Source organism: Schistocerca piceifrons, chromosome 2 (assembly GCF_021461385.2).
Source record: "Schistocerca piceifrons isolate TAMUIC-IGC-003096 chromosome 2, iqSchPice1.1, whole genome shotgun sequence".
NCBI classification, from domain to species: Eukaryota; Metazoa; Arthropoda; class Insecta; order Orthoptera; family Acrididae; genus Schistocerca; species Schistocerca piceifrons.
The window spans coordinates 40,462,014-40,474,915 of record NC_060139.1 but is presented as its reverse complement, the minus strand read 5'-3'; the positions used below and the strand labels follow the sequence as shown (position 1 = coordinate 40,474,915).

Sequence of the window (12,902 nt, the reverse complement as noted above, 5' to 3'; positions counted from 1 at the left end):
AGGCCGCCCCCATCCCGCCAGCGTACACGAGACTTCCAGGGCACCCTGGACGACATCGAGGGACTGGAATAATTGGCAATCACCGTGTCACAGGGCTCGTTGGTCTAGGGGTATGATTCCTGCTTAGGGTGCAGGAGGTCCCGGGTTCAAATCCCGCACGAGCCCTAGCGTTTTGTGCAAACTGATCGCACGTCAGTGGCTGAGTCAGCGCAAAAAGCTCGCCGTCAATATCAAATGAACTTCTTATTCGATGTGAGCAATTGACACTCTGGTCCGACGCGTTAAAAAAAAAAAAAAAAAAAAAAAAAAAAAAAAAAAAAAGTGGCTGGGGTACCTGGCTCTCACCCAGGAGGCCGGGGTTCGATTCCCGGTACCGGAAATGCGCATTTTGTTGCTCCTCTTATGCGACTTGGCCCGACTTAGCTCGACTGACGCTACGCTGACGCTTGCAGAAAACTACGTTAAGTACGATTCGTGGTAACAAGTGACGGCGAGAGCGTTGCGACACCTGTCCACCTCTTATCGAGGCACCTAACTGTGGTCAACAAAGCTGGAGGACTGCAAGACATTGCCACGGGGGTTGAATGCAGCTAACCACACTGCTTAGTGTCCTAACAGTGGAGACAGGTTCAAAAAAAAAAAAAAAAAAAAATGGGTATAATTCCTGCTTAGGGTGCAGGAGGTCCCGGGTTCAAATCCCGGACGAGCCAACGCGTTTTGTGCAAACTGATCGCACGTCAGTGGCTGAGTCAGCGCAAAAAGCTCGCCGTCAATATCAAACGAATTTCTTATTCGACGTGAGCAATTGACACTCTGGTCCGACGCGTGAAGGCGATTACGAAGGTTTCGGGTACAGGTGGTAGCAGATGCATGTTAGTAAGTCTTGCTTAAAGTGATGAAAAAGTGTTTCCGCCCGGGATCGAACCGGGGACCATCTGCGTGTTAGGCAGACGCGATAACCGCTACACCACGGAAACTGCTTGTGTGCACCGTCCTTCACAGACAACTTGTAGTGATGTTGCCATCGTAACTAAAAAATTCAATAAATGTGGTACTTGCAAAACGAAGGGACGTGCGGCAGATCCACAATCGAAGTAGCTCATTGGAGGACAATACGACATAGGCAGGAAAATACTGTTCCCGCCCGGGATCGAATTGGGGACCTTCTGCGTGTGAAGCAGACGTGATAAACGCCACACTACGGAAACGACGGACCCTACGAGTCCATCCTTGTTCACTCAAACTTGCCTCAGCCTTTCTCTCGTCGGCGAATGCACACACGACAGTTCCTTTGTCAGCCTGGAACCCATCACAGCCGAGGGCTCAAGAAGTCATCGGGGTGCTCGAGAGGGTGTCTGCCGTAGCACCCCTAACGAGATAGCGGCGTTTCGCGCAGTCGTTATTGCAAGTCATATCAGCAAAAGCAATCACTTTCTCAGCAGCACTCAGTGCGAGCCCAGCGGCAGCTCTACATGAAGGTACCGATAGCCCAGGAGGGCCGCCCCCATCCCGCCAGCGTACACGAGACTTCCAGGGCACCCTGGACGACATCGAGGGACTGGAATAATTGGTAATCGCCGTGTCACAGGGCTCGTTGGTCTAGGGGTATGATTCCTGCTTAGGGTGCGAGCCCAGCGGCAGCTCTACATGAAGGTACCGATAGCCCAGGAGGGCCGCCCCCATCCCGCCAGCGTACACGAGACTTCCAGGGCACCCTGGACGACATCGAGGGACTGGAATAATTGGTAATCGCCGTGTCACAGGGCTCGTTGGTCTAGGGGTATGATTCCTGCTTAGGGTGCAGGAGGTCCCGGGTTCAAATCCCGGACGAGCCCTAGCGTTTTGTGCAAACTGATCGCACGTCAGTGGCTGAGTCAGCGCAAAAAGCTCGCCGTCAATATCAAATGAACTTCTTATTCGATGTGAGCAATTGACACTCTGGTCCGACGCGTTAAAAAAAAAAATAAAAAAAAAAAAGTGGCTGGGGTACCTTGCTCTCACCCAGGAGGCCGGGGTTCGATTCCCGGTACCGGAAATGCGCATTTTGTTGCTCCTCTTATGCGACTTGGCCCGACTTAGCTCGACTGACGCTACGCTGACGCTTGCAGAAAACTACGTTAAGTACAATTCGTGGTAACAAGTGACGGCGAGAGCGATGCGACACCTGCCCACCTCTTATCGAGGGACCTAACTGTGGTCAACAAAGCTGGAGGACTGCAAGACATTGCCACGGGGGCTGAATGCAGCTAACCACACTGCTTAGTGTCCTAACAGCGGAGACAGGTTCAAAAAAAAAAAAAAAAAAAAAAAAATGGGTATAATTCCTGCTTAGGGTGCAGGAGGTCCCGGGTTCAAATCCCGGACGAGCCCTCGCGTTTTGTGCAAACTGATCGCACGTCAGTGGCTGAGTCAGCGCAAAAAGCTCGCCGTCAATATCAAACGAATTTCTTATTCGACGTGAGCAATTGACACTCTGGTCCGACGCGTGAAGGCGATTACGAAGGTTTCGGGTACAGGTGGTAGCAGATGCATGTTAGTAAGTCTTGCTTAAAGTGATGAAAAAGTGTTTCCGCCCGGGATCGAACCGGGGACCATCTGCGTGTTAGGCAGACGCGATAACCGCTACACCACGGAAACTGCTTGTGTGCACCGTCCTTCACAGACAACTTGTAGTGATGTTGCCATCGTAACTAAAAAATTCAATAAATGTGGTACTTGCAAAACGAAGGGACGTGCGGCAGATCCACAATCGAAGTAGCTCATTGGAGGACAATACGACATAGGCAGGAAAATACTGTTCCCGCCCGGGATCGAATTGGGGACCTTCTGCGTGTGAAGCAGACGTGATAAACGCCACACTACGGAAACGACGGACCCTACGAGTCCATCCTTGTTCACTCAAACTTGCCTCAGCCTTTCTCTCGTCGGCGAATGCACACACGACAGTTCCTTTGTCAGCCTGGAACCCATCACAGCCGAGGGCTCAAGAAGTCTTCGGGGTGCTCGAGAGGGTGTCTGCCGTAGCACCCCTAACGAGATAGCGGCGTTTCGCGCAGTCGTTATTGCAAGTCATATCAGCAAAAGCAATCACTTTCTCAGCAGCACTCAGTGCGAGCCCAGCGGCAGCTCTACATGAAGGTACCGATAGCCCAGGAGGGCCGCCCCCATCCCGCCAGCGTACACGAGACTTCCAGGGCACCCTGGACGACATCGAGGGACTGGAATAATTGGTAATCGCCGTGTCACAGGGCTCGTTGGTCTAGGGGTATGATTCCTGCTTAGGGTGCGAGCCCAGCGGCAGCTCTACATGAAGGTACCGATAGCCCAGGAGGGCCGCCCCCATCCCGCCAGCGTACACGAGACTTCCAGGGCACCCTGGACGACATCGAGGGACTGGAATAATTGGTAATCGCCGTGTCACAGGGCTCGTTGGTCTAGGGGTATGATTCCTGCTTAGGGTGCAGGAGGTCCCGGGTTCAAATCCCGGACGAGCCCTAGCGTTTTGTGCAAACTGATCGCACGTCAGTGGCTGAGTCAGCGCAAAAAGCTCGCCGTCAATATCAAATGAACTTCTTATTCGATGTGAGCAATTGACACTCTGGTCCGACGCGTTAAAAAAAAAAATAAAAAAAAAAAAGTGGCTGGGGTACCTTGCTCTCACCCAGGAGGCCGGGGTTCGATTCCCGGTACCGGAAATGCGCATTTTGTTGCTCCTCTTATGCGACTTGGCCCGACTTAGCTCGACTGACGCTACGCTGACGCTTGCAGAAAACTACGTTAAGTACAATTCGTGGTAACAAGTGACGGCGAGAGCGATGCGACACCTGCCCACCTCTTATCGAGGAACCTAACTGTGGTCAACAAAGCTGGAGGACTGCAAGACATTGCCACGGGGGCTGAATGCAGCTAACCACACTGCTTAGTGTCCTAACAGCGGAGACAGGTTCAAAAAAAAAAAAAAAAAAAAAAAAAAATGGGTATAATTCCTGCTTAGGGTGCAGGAGGTCCCGGGTTCAAATCCCGGACGAGCCCTCGCGTTTTGTGCAAACTGATCGCACGTCAGTGGCTGAGTCAGCGCAAAAAGCTCGCCGTCAATATCAAACGAATTTCTTATTCGACGTGAGCAATTGACACTCTGGTCCGACGCGTGAAGGCGATTACGAAGGTTTCGGGTACAGGTGGTAGCAGATGCATGTTAGTAAGTCTTGCTTAAAGTGATGAAAAAGTGTTTCCGCCCGGGATCGAACCGGGGACCATCTGCGTGTTAGGCAGACGCGATAACCGCTACACCACGGAAACTGCTTGTGTGCACCGTCCTTCACAGACAACTTGTAGTGATGTTGCCATCGTAACTAAAAAATTCAATAAATGTGGTACTTGCAAAACGAAGGGACGTGCGGCAGATCCACAATCGAAGTAGCTCATTGGAGGACAATACGACATAGGCAGGAAAATACTGTTCCCGCCCGGGATCGAATTGGGGACCTTCTGCGTGTGAAGCAGACGTGATAAACGCCACACTACGGAAACGACGGACCCTACGAGTCCATCCTTGTTCACTCAAACTTGCCTCAGCCTTTCTCTCGTCGGCGAATGCACACACGACAGTTCCTTTGTCAGCCTGGAACCCATCACAGCCGAGGGCTCAAGAAGTCATCGGGGTGCTCGAGAGGGTGTCTGCCGTAGCACCCCTAACGAGATAGCGGCGTTTCGCGCAGTCGTTATTGCAAGTCATATCAGCAAAAGCAATCACTTTCTCAGCAGCACTCAGTGCGAGCCCAGCGGCAGCTCTACATGAAGGTACCGATAGCCCAGGAGGGCCGCCCCCATCCCGCCAGCGTACACGAGACTTCCAGGGCACCCTGGACGACATCGAGGGACTGGAATAATTGGTAATCGCCGTGTCACAGGGCTCGTTGGTCTAGGGGTATGATTCCTGCTTAGGGTGCGAGCCCAGCGGCAGCTCTACATGAAGGTACCGATAGCCCAGGAGGGCCGCCCCCATCCCGCCAGCGTACACGAGACTTCCAGGGCACCCTGGACGACATCGAGGGACTGGAATAATTGGTAATCGCCGTGTCACAGGGCTCGTTGGTCTAGGGGTATGATTCCTGCTTAGGGTGCAGGAGGTCCCGGGTTCAAATCCCGGACGAGCCCTAGCGTTTTGTGCAAACTGATCGCACGTCAGTGGCTGAGTCAGCGCAAAAAGCTCGCCGTCAATATCAAATGAACTTCTTATTCGATGTGAGCAATTGACACTCTGGTCCGACGCGTTAAAAAAAAAAATAAAAAAAAAAAAGTGGCTGGGGTACCTTGCTCTCACCCAGGAGGCCGGGGTTCGATTCCCGGTACCGGAAATGCGCATTTTGTTGCTCCTCTTATGCGACTTGGCCCGACTTAGCTCGACTGACGCTACGCTGACGCTTGCAGAAAACTACGTTAAGTACAATTCGTGGTAACAAGTGACGGCGAGAGCGATGCGACACCTGCCCACCTCTTATCGAGGGACCTAACTGTGGTCAACAAAGCTGGAGGACTGCAAGACATTGCCACGGGGGCTGAATGCAGCTAACCACACTGCTTAGTGTCCTAACAGCGGAGACAGGTTCAAAAAAAAAAAAAAAAAAAAAAAATGGGTATAATTCCTGCTTAGGGTGCAGGAGGTCCCGGGTTCAAATCCCGGACGAGCCCTCGCGTTTTGTGCAAACTGATCGCACGTCAGTGGCTGAGTCAGCGCAAAAAGCTCGCCGTCAATATCAAACGAATTTCTTATTCGACGTGAGCAATTGACACTCTGGTCCGACGCGTGAAGGCGATTACGAAGGTTTCGGGTACAGGTGGTAGCAGATGCATGTTAGTAAGTCTTGCTTAAAGTGATGAAAAAGTGTTTCCGCCCGGGATCGAACCGGGGACCATCTGCGTGTTAGGCAGACGCGATAACCGCTACACCACGGAAACTGCTTGTGTGCACCGTCCTTCACAGACAACTTGTAGTGATGTTGCCATCGTAACTAAAAAATTCAATAAATGTGGTACTTGCAAAACGAAGGGACGTGCGGCAGATCCACAATCGAAGTAGCTCATTGGAGGACAATACGACATAGGCAGGAAAATACTGTTCCCGCCCGGGATCGAATTGGGGACCTTCTGCGTGTGAAGCAGACGTGATAAACGCCACACTACGGAAACGACGGACCCTACGAGTCCATCCTTGTTCACTCAAACTTGCCTCAGCCTTTCTCTCGTCGGCGAATGCACACACGACAGTTCCTTTGTCAGCCTGGAACCCATCACAGCCGAGGGCTCAAGAAGTCTTCGGGGTGCTCGAGAGGGTGTCTGCCGTAGCACCCCTAACGAGATAGCGGCGTTTCGCGCAGTCGTTATTGCAAGTCATATCAGCAAAAGCAATCACTTTCTCAGCAGCACTCAGTGCGAGCCCAGCGGCAGCTCTACATGAAGGTACCGATAGCCCAGGAGGGCCGCCCCCATCCCGCCAGCGTACACGAGACTTCCAGGGCACCCTGGACGACATCGAGGGACTGGAATAATTGGTAATCGCCGTGTCACAGGGCTCGTTGGTCTAGGGGTATGATTCCTGCTTAGGGTGCGAGCCCAGCGGCAGCTCTACATGAAGGTACCGATAGCCCAGGAGGGCCGCCCCCATCCCGCCAGCGTACACGAGACTTCCAGGGCACCCTGGACGACATCGAGGGACTGGAATAATTGGTAATCGCCGTGTCACAGGGCTCGTTGGTCTAGGGGTATGATTCCTGCTTAGGGTGCAGGAGGTCCCGGGTTCAAATCCCGGACGAGCCCTAGCGTTTTGTGCAAACTGATCGCACGTCAGTGGCTGAGTCAGCGCAAAAAGCTCGCCGTCAATATCAAATGAACTTCTTATTCGATGTGAGCAATTGACACTCTGGTCCGACGCGTTAAAAAAAAAAATAAAAAAAAAAAAGTGGCTGGGGTACCTTGCTCTCACCCAGGAGGCCGGGGTTCGATTCCCGGTACCGGAAATGCGCATTTTGTTGCTCCTCTTATGCGACTTGGCCCGACTTAGCTCGACTGACGCTACGCTGACGCTTGCAGAAAACTACGTTAAGTACAATTCGTGGTAACAAGTGACGGCGAGAGCGATGCGACACCTGCCCACCTCTTATCGAGGAACCTAACTGTGGTCAACAAAGCTGGAGGACTGCAAGACATTGCCACGGGGGCTGAATGCAGCTAACCACACTGCTTAGTGTCCTAACAGCGGAGACAGGTTCAAAAAAAAAAAAAAAAAAAAAAAAAAATGGGTATAATTCCTGCTTAGGGTGCAGGAGGTCCCGGGTTCAAATCCCGGACGAGCCCTCGCGTTTTGTGCAAACTGATCGCACGTCAGTGGCTGAGTCAGCGCAAAAAGCTCGCCGTCAATATCAAACGAATTTCTTATTCGACGTGAGCAATTGACACTCTGGTCCGACGCGTGAAGGCGATTACGAAGGTTTCGGGTACAGGTGGTAGCAGATGCATGTTAGTAAGTCTTGCTTAAAGTGATGAAAAAGTGTTTCCGCCCGGGATCGAACCGGGGACCATCTGCGTGTTAGGCAGACGCGATAACCGCTACACCACGGAAACTGCTTGTGTGCACCGTCCTTCACAGACAACTTGTAGTGATGTTGCCATCGTAACTAAAAAATTCAATAAATGTGGTACTTGCAAAACGAAGGGACGTGCGGCAGATCCACAATCGAAGTAGCTCATTGGAGGACAATACGACATAGGCAGGAAAATACTGTTCCCGCCCGGGATCGAATTGGGGACCTTCTGCGTGTGAAGCAGACGTGATAAACGCCACACTACGGAAACGACGGACCCTACGAGTCCATCCTTGTTCACTCAAACTTGCCTCAGCCTTTCTCTCGTCGGCGAATGCACACACGACAGTTCCTTTGTCAGCCTGGAACCCATCACAGCCGAGGGCTCAAGAAGTCTTCGGGGTGCTCGAGAGGGTGTCTGCCGTAGCACCCCTAACGAGATAGCGGCGTTTCGCGCAGTCGTTATTGCAAGTCATATCAGCAAAAGCAATCACTTTCTCAGCAGCAAGCAGTGCGAGCCCAGCGGCAGCTCTACATGAAGGTACCGATAGCCCAGGAAGGCCGCCCCCATCCCGCCAGCGTACACGAGACTTCCAGGGCACCCTGGACGACATCGAGGGACTGGAATAATTGGCAATCACCGTGTCACAGGGCTCGTTGGTCTAGGGGTATGATTCCTGCTTAGGGTGCAGGAGGTCCCGGGTTCAAATCCCGCACGAGCCCTAGCGTTTTGTGCAAACTGATCGCACGTCAGTGGCTGAGTCAGCGCAAAAAGCTCGCCGTCAATATCAAATGAACTTCTTATTCGATGTGAGCAATTGACACTCTGGTCCGACGCGTTAAAAAAAAAAAAAAAAAAAAAAAAAAAAAAAAAAAAAAGTGGCTGGGGTACCTGGCTCTCACCCAGGAGGCCGGGGTTCGATTCCCGGTACCGGAAATGCGCATTTTGTTGCTCCTCTTATGCGACTTGGCCCGACTTAGCTCGACTGACGCTACGCTGACGCTTGCAGAAAACTACGTTAAGTACGATTCGTGGTAACAAGTGACGGCGAGAGCGTTGCGACACCTGTCCACCTCTTATCGAGGCACCTAACTGTGGTCAACAAAGCTGGAGGACTGCAAGACATTGCCACGGGGGTTGAATGCAGCTAACCACACTGCTTAGTGTCCTAACAGTGGAGACAGGTTCAAAAAAAAAAAAAAAAAAAAATGGGTATAATTCCTGCTTAGGGTGCAGGAGGTCCCGGGTTCAAATCCCGGACGAGCCAACGCGTTTTGTGCAAACTGATCGCACGTCAGTGGCTGAGTCAGCGCAAAAAGCTCGCCGTCAATATCAAACGAATTTCTTATTCGACGTGAGCAATTGACACTCTGGTCCGACGCGTGAAGGCGATTACGAAGGTTTCGGGTACAGGTGGTAGCAGATGCATGTTAGTAAGTCTTGCTTAAAGTGATGAAAAAGTGTTTCCGCCCGGGATCGAACCGGGGACCATCTGCGTGTTAGGCAGACGCGATAACCGCTACACCACGGAAACTGCTTGTGTGCACCGTCCTTCACAGACAACTTGTAGTGATGTTGCCATCGTAACTAAAAAATTCAATAAATGTGGTACTTGCAAAACGAAGGGACGTGCGGCAGATCCACAATCGAAGTAGCTCATTGGAGGACAATACGACATAGGCAGGAAAATACTGTTCCCGCCCGGGATCGAATTGGGGACCTTCTGCGTGTGAAGCAGACGTGATAAACGCCACACTACGGAAACGACGGACCCTACGAGTCCATCCTTGTTCACTCAAACTTGCCTCAGCCTTTCTCTCGTCGGCGAATGCACACACGACAGTTCCTTTGTCAGCCTGGAACCCATCACAGCCGAGGGCTCAAGAAGTCATCGGGGTGCTCGAGAGGGTGTCTGCCGTAGCACCCCTAACGAGATAGCGGCGTTTCGCGCAGTCGTTATTGCAAGTCATATCAGCAAAAGCAATCACTTTCTCAGCAGCACTCAGTGCGAGCCCAGCGGCAGCTCTACATGAAGGTACCGATAGCCCAGGAGGGCCGCCCCCATCCCGCCAGCGTACACGAGACTTCCAGGGCACCCTGGACGACATCGAGGGACTGGAATAATTGGTAATCGCCGTGTCACAGGGCTCGTTGGTCTAGGGGTATGATTCCTGCTTAGGGTGCGAGCCCAGCGGCAGCTCTACATGAAGGTACCGATAGCCCAGGAGGGCCGCCCCCATCCCGCCAGCGTACACGAGACTTCCAGGGCACCCTGGACGACATCGAGGGACTGGAATAATTGGTAATCGCCGTGTCACAGGGCTCGTTGGTCTAGGGGTATGATTCCTGCTTAGGGTGCAGGAGGTCCCGGGTTCAAATCCCGGACGAGCCCTAGCGTTTTGTGCAAACTGATCGCACGTCAGTGGCTGAGTCAGCGCAAAAAGCTCGCCGTCAATATCAAATGAACTTCTTATTCGATGTGAGCAATTGACACTCTGGTCCGACGCGTTAAAAAAAAAAATAAAAAAAAAAAAGTGGCTGGGGTACCTTGCTCTCACCCAGGAGGCCGGGGTTCGATTCCCGGTACCGGAAATGCGCATTTTGTTGCTCCTCTTATGCGACTTGGCCCGACTTAGCTCGACTGACGCTACGCTGACGCTTGCAGAAAACTACGTTAAGTACAATTCGTGGTAACAAGTGACGGCGAGAGCGATGCGACACCTGCCCACCTCTTATCGAGGGACCTAACTGTGGTCAACAAAGCTGGAGGACTGCAAGACATTGCCACGGGGGCTGAATGCAGCTAACCACACTGCTTAGTGTCCTAACAGCGGAGACAGGTTCAAAAAAAAAAAAAAAAAAAAAAAATGGGTATAATTCCTGCTTAGGGTGCAGGAGGTCCCGGGTTCAAATCCCGGACGAGCCCTCGCGTTTTGTGCAAACTGATCGCACGTCAGTGGCTGAGTCAGCGCAAAAAGCTCGCCGTCAATATCAAACGAATTTCTTATTCGACGTGAGCAATTGACACTCTGGTCCGACGCGTGAAGGCGATTACGAAGGTTTCGGGTACAGGTGGTAGCAGATGCATGTTAGTAAGTCTTGCTTAAAGTGATGAAAAAGTGTTTCCGCCCGGGATCGAACCGGGGACCATCTGCGTGTTAGGCAGACGCGATAACCGCTACACCACGGAAACTGCTTGTGTGCACCGTCCTTCACAGACAACTTGTAGTGATGTTGCCATCGTAACTAAAAAATTCAATAAATGTGGTACTTGCAAAACGAAGGGACGTGCGGCAGATCCACAATCGAAGTAGCTCATTGGAGGACAATACGACATAGGCAGGAAAATACTGTTCCCGCCCGGGATCGAATTGGGGACCTTCTGCGTGTGAAGCAGACGTGATAAACGCCACACTACGGAAACGACGGACCCTACGAGTCCATCCTTGTTCACTCAAACTTGCCTCAGCCTTTCTCTCGTCGGCGAATGCACACACGACAGTTCCTTTGTCAGCCTGGAACCCATCACAGCCGAGGGCTCAAGAAGTCTTCGGGGTGCTCGAGAGGGTGTCTGCCGTAGCACCCCTAACGAGATAGCGGCGTTTCGCGCAGTCGTTATTGCAAGTCATATCAGCAAAAGCAATCACTTTCTCAGCAGCAAGCAGTGCGAGCCCAGCGGCAGCTCTACATGAAGGTACCGATAGCCCAGGAAGGCCGCCCCCATCCCGCCAGCGTACACGAGACTTCCAGGGCACCCTGGACGACATCGAGGGACTGGAATAATTGGCAATCACCGTGTCACAGGGCTCGTTGGTCTAGGGGTATGATTCCTGCTTAGGGTGCAGGAGGTCCCGGGTTCAAATCCCGCACGAGCCCTAGCGTTTTGTGCAAACTGATCGCACGTCAGTGGCTGAGTCAGCGCAAAAAGCTCGCCGTCAATATCAAATGAACTTCTTATTCGATGTGAGCAATTGACACTCTGGTCCGACGCGTTAAAAAAAAAAAAAAAAAAAAAAAAAAAAAAAAAAAAAAAAAAAAAAAGTGGCTGGGGTACCTGGCTCTCACCCAGGAGGCCGGGGTTCGATTCCCGGTACCGGAAATGCGCATTTTGTTGCTCCTCTTATGCGACTTGGCCCGACTTAGCTCGACTGACGCTACGCTGACGCTTGCAGAAAACTACGTTAAGTACGATTCGTGGTAACAAGTGACGGCGAGAGCGTTGCGACACCTGTCCACCTCTTATCGAGGCACCTAACTGTGGTCAACAAAGCTGGAGGACTGCAAGACATTGCCACGGGGGTTGAATGCAGCTAACCACACTGCTTAGTGTCCTAACAGTGGAGACAGGTTCAAAAAAAAAAAAAAAAAAAAATGGGTATAATTCCTGCTTAGGGTGCAGGAGGTCCCGGGTTCAAATCCCGGACGAGCCAACGCGTTTTGTGCAAACTGATCGCACGTCAGTGGCTGAGTCAGCGCAAAAAGCTCGCCGTCAATATCAAACGAATTTCTTATTCGACGTGAGCAATTGACACTCTGGTCCGACGCGTGAAGGCGATTACGAAGGTTTCGGGTACAGGTGGTAGCAGATGCATGTTAGTAAGTCTTGCTTAAAGTGATGAAAAAGTGTTTCCGCCCGGGATCGAACCGGGGACCATCTGCGTGTTAGGCAGACGCGATAACCGCTACACCACGGAAACTGCTTGTGTGCACCGTCCTTCACAGACAACTTGTAGTGATGTTGCCATCGTAACTAAAAAATTCAATAAATGTGGTACTTGCAAAACGAAGGGACGTGCGGCAGATCCACAATCGAAGTAGCTCATTGGAGGACAATACGACATAGGCAGGAAAATACTGTTCCCGCCCGGGATCGAATTGGGGACCTTCTGCGTGTGAAGCAGACGTGATAAACGCCACACTACGGAAACGACGGACCCTACGAGTCCATCCTTGTTCACTCAAACTTGCCTCAGCCTTTCTCTCGTCGGCGAATGCACACACGACAGTTCCTTTGTCAGCCTGGAACCCATCACAGCCGAGGGCTCAAGAAGTCATCGGGGTGCTCGAGAGGGTGTCTGCCGTAGCACCCCTAACGAGATAGCGGCGTTTCGCGCAGTCGTTATTGCAAGTCATATCAGCAAAAGCAATCACTTTCTCAGCAGCACTCAGTGCGAGCCCAGCGGCAGCTCTACATGAAGGTACCGATAGCCCAGGAGGGCCGCCCCCATCCCGCCAGCGTACACGAGACTTCCAGGGCACCCTGGACGACATCGAGGGACTGGAATAATTGGTAATCGCCGTGTCACAGGGCTCGTTGGTCT

The 12,902-nt window shown here is 52.1% G+C and overlaps 16 non-coding genes across 16 annotated transcripts; 8 read left to right on the top strand and 8 right to left on the bottom strand.

Moving 5' to 3' along the window:
* The first annotated feature begins 93 nt into the window (after nucleotides 1–93).
* On the top strand, nucleotides 94–165 carry Trnap-agg. The gene has a single exon. It is a non-coding gene; the product is annotated as a tRNA-Pro (tRNA).
* A 739-nt stretch (nucleotides 166–904) lies between these two features.
* On the bottom strand, nucleotides 905–977 carry Trnav-aac. The gene has a single exon. It is a non-coding gene; the product is annotated as a tRNA-Val (tRNA).
* A 786-nt stretch (nucleotides 978–1,763) lies between these two features.
* Nucleotides 1,764–1,835, top strand: Trnap-agg. The gene has a single exon. It is a non-coding gene; the product is annotated as a tRNA-Pro (tRNA).
* Nucleotides 1,836–2,564: 729 nt separating this feature from the next.
* Trnav-aac lies at nucleotides 2,565–2,637 on the bottom strand. The gene has a single exon. It is a non-coding gene; the product is annotated as a tRNA-Val (tRNA).
* A 786-nt stretch (nucleotides 2,638–3,423) lies between these two features.
* Nucleotides 3,424–3,495, top strand: Trnap-agg. Its single transcript has one exon. It is a non-coding gene; the product is annotated as a tRNA-Pro (tRNA).
* Nucleotides 3,496–4,226: 731 nt separating this feature from the next.
* Trnav-aac lies at nucleotides 4,227–4,299 on the bottom strand. Its single transcript has one exon. It is a non-coding gene; the product is annotated as a tRNA-Val (tRNA).
* Nucleotides 4,300–5,085: 786 nt separating this feature from the next.
* Nucleotides 5,086–5,157, top strand: Trnap-agg. Its single transcript has one exon. It is a non-coding gene; the product is annotated as a tRNA-Pro (tRNA).
* A 728-nt stretch (nucleotides 5,158–5,885) lies between these two features.
* Trnav-aac lies at nucleotides 5,886–5,958 on the bottom strand. The gene has a single exon. It is a non-coding gene; the product is annotated as a tRNA-Val (tRNA).
* A 786-nt stretch (nucleotides 5,959–6,744) lies between these two features.
* Nucleotides 6,745–6,816, top strand: Trnap-agg. Its single transcript has one exon. It is a non-coding gene; the product is annotated as a tRNA-Pro (tRNA).
* A 731-nt stretch (nucleotides 6,817–7,547) lies between these two features.
* Trnav-aac lies at nucleotides 7,548–7,620 on the bottom strand. Its single transcript has one exon. It is a non-coding gene; the product is annotated as a tRNA-Val (tRNA).
* Nucleotides 7,621–8,231: 611 nt separating this feature from the next.
* Nucleotides 8,232–8,303, top strand: Trnap-agg. Its single transcript has one exon. It is a non-coding gene; the product is annotated as a tRNA-Pro (tRNA).
* Nucleotides 8,304–9,042: 739 nt separating this feature from the next.
* Nucleotides 9,043–9,115, bottom strand: Trnav-aac. Its single transcript has one exon. It is a non-coding gene; the product is annotated as a tRNA-Val (tRNA).
* Nucleotides 9,116–9,901: 786 nt separating this feature from the next.
* Trnap-agg lies at nucleotides 9,902–9,973 on the top strand. Its single transcript has one exon. It is a non-coding gene; the product is annotated as a tRNA-Pro (tRNA).
* Nucleotides 9,974–10,701: 728 nt separating this feature from the next.
* On the bottom strand, nucleotides 10,702–10,774 carry Trnav-aac. The gene has a single exon. It is a non-coding gene; the product is annotated as a tRNA-Val (tRNA).
* A 611-nt stretch (nucleotides 10,775–11,385) lies between these two features.
* Nucleotides 11,386–11,457, top strand: Trnap-agg. The gene has a single exon. It is a non-coding gene; the product is annotated as a tRNA-Pro (tRNA).
* Nucleotides 11,458–12,205: 748 nt separating this feature from the next.
* Nucleotides 12,206–12,278, bottom strand: Trnav-aac. The gene has a single exon. It is a non-coding gene; the product is annotated as a tRNA-Val (tRNA).
* Between the last annotated feature and the right edge of the window lie 624 nt (nucleotides 12,279–12,902).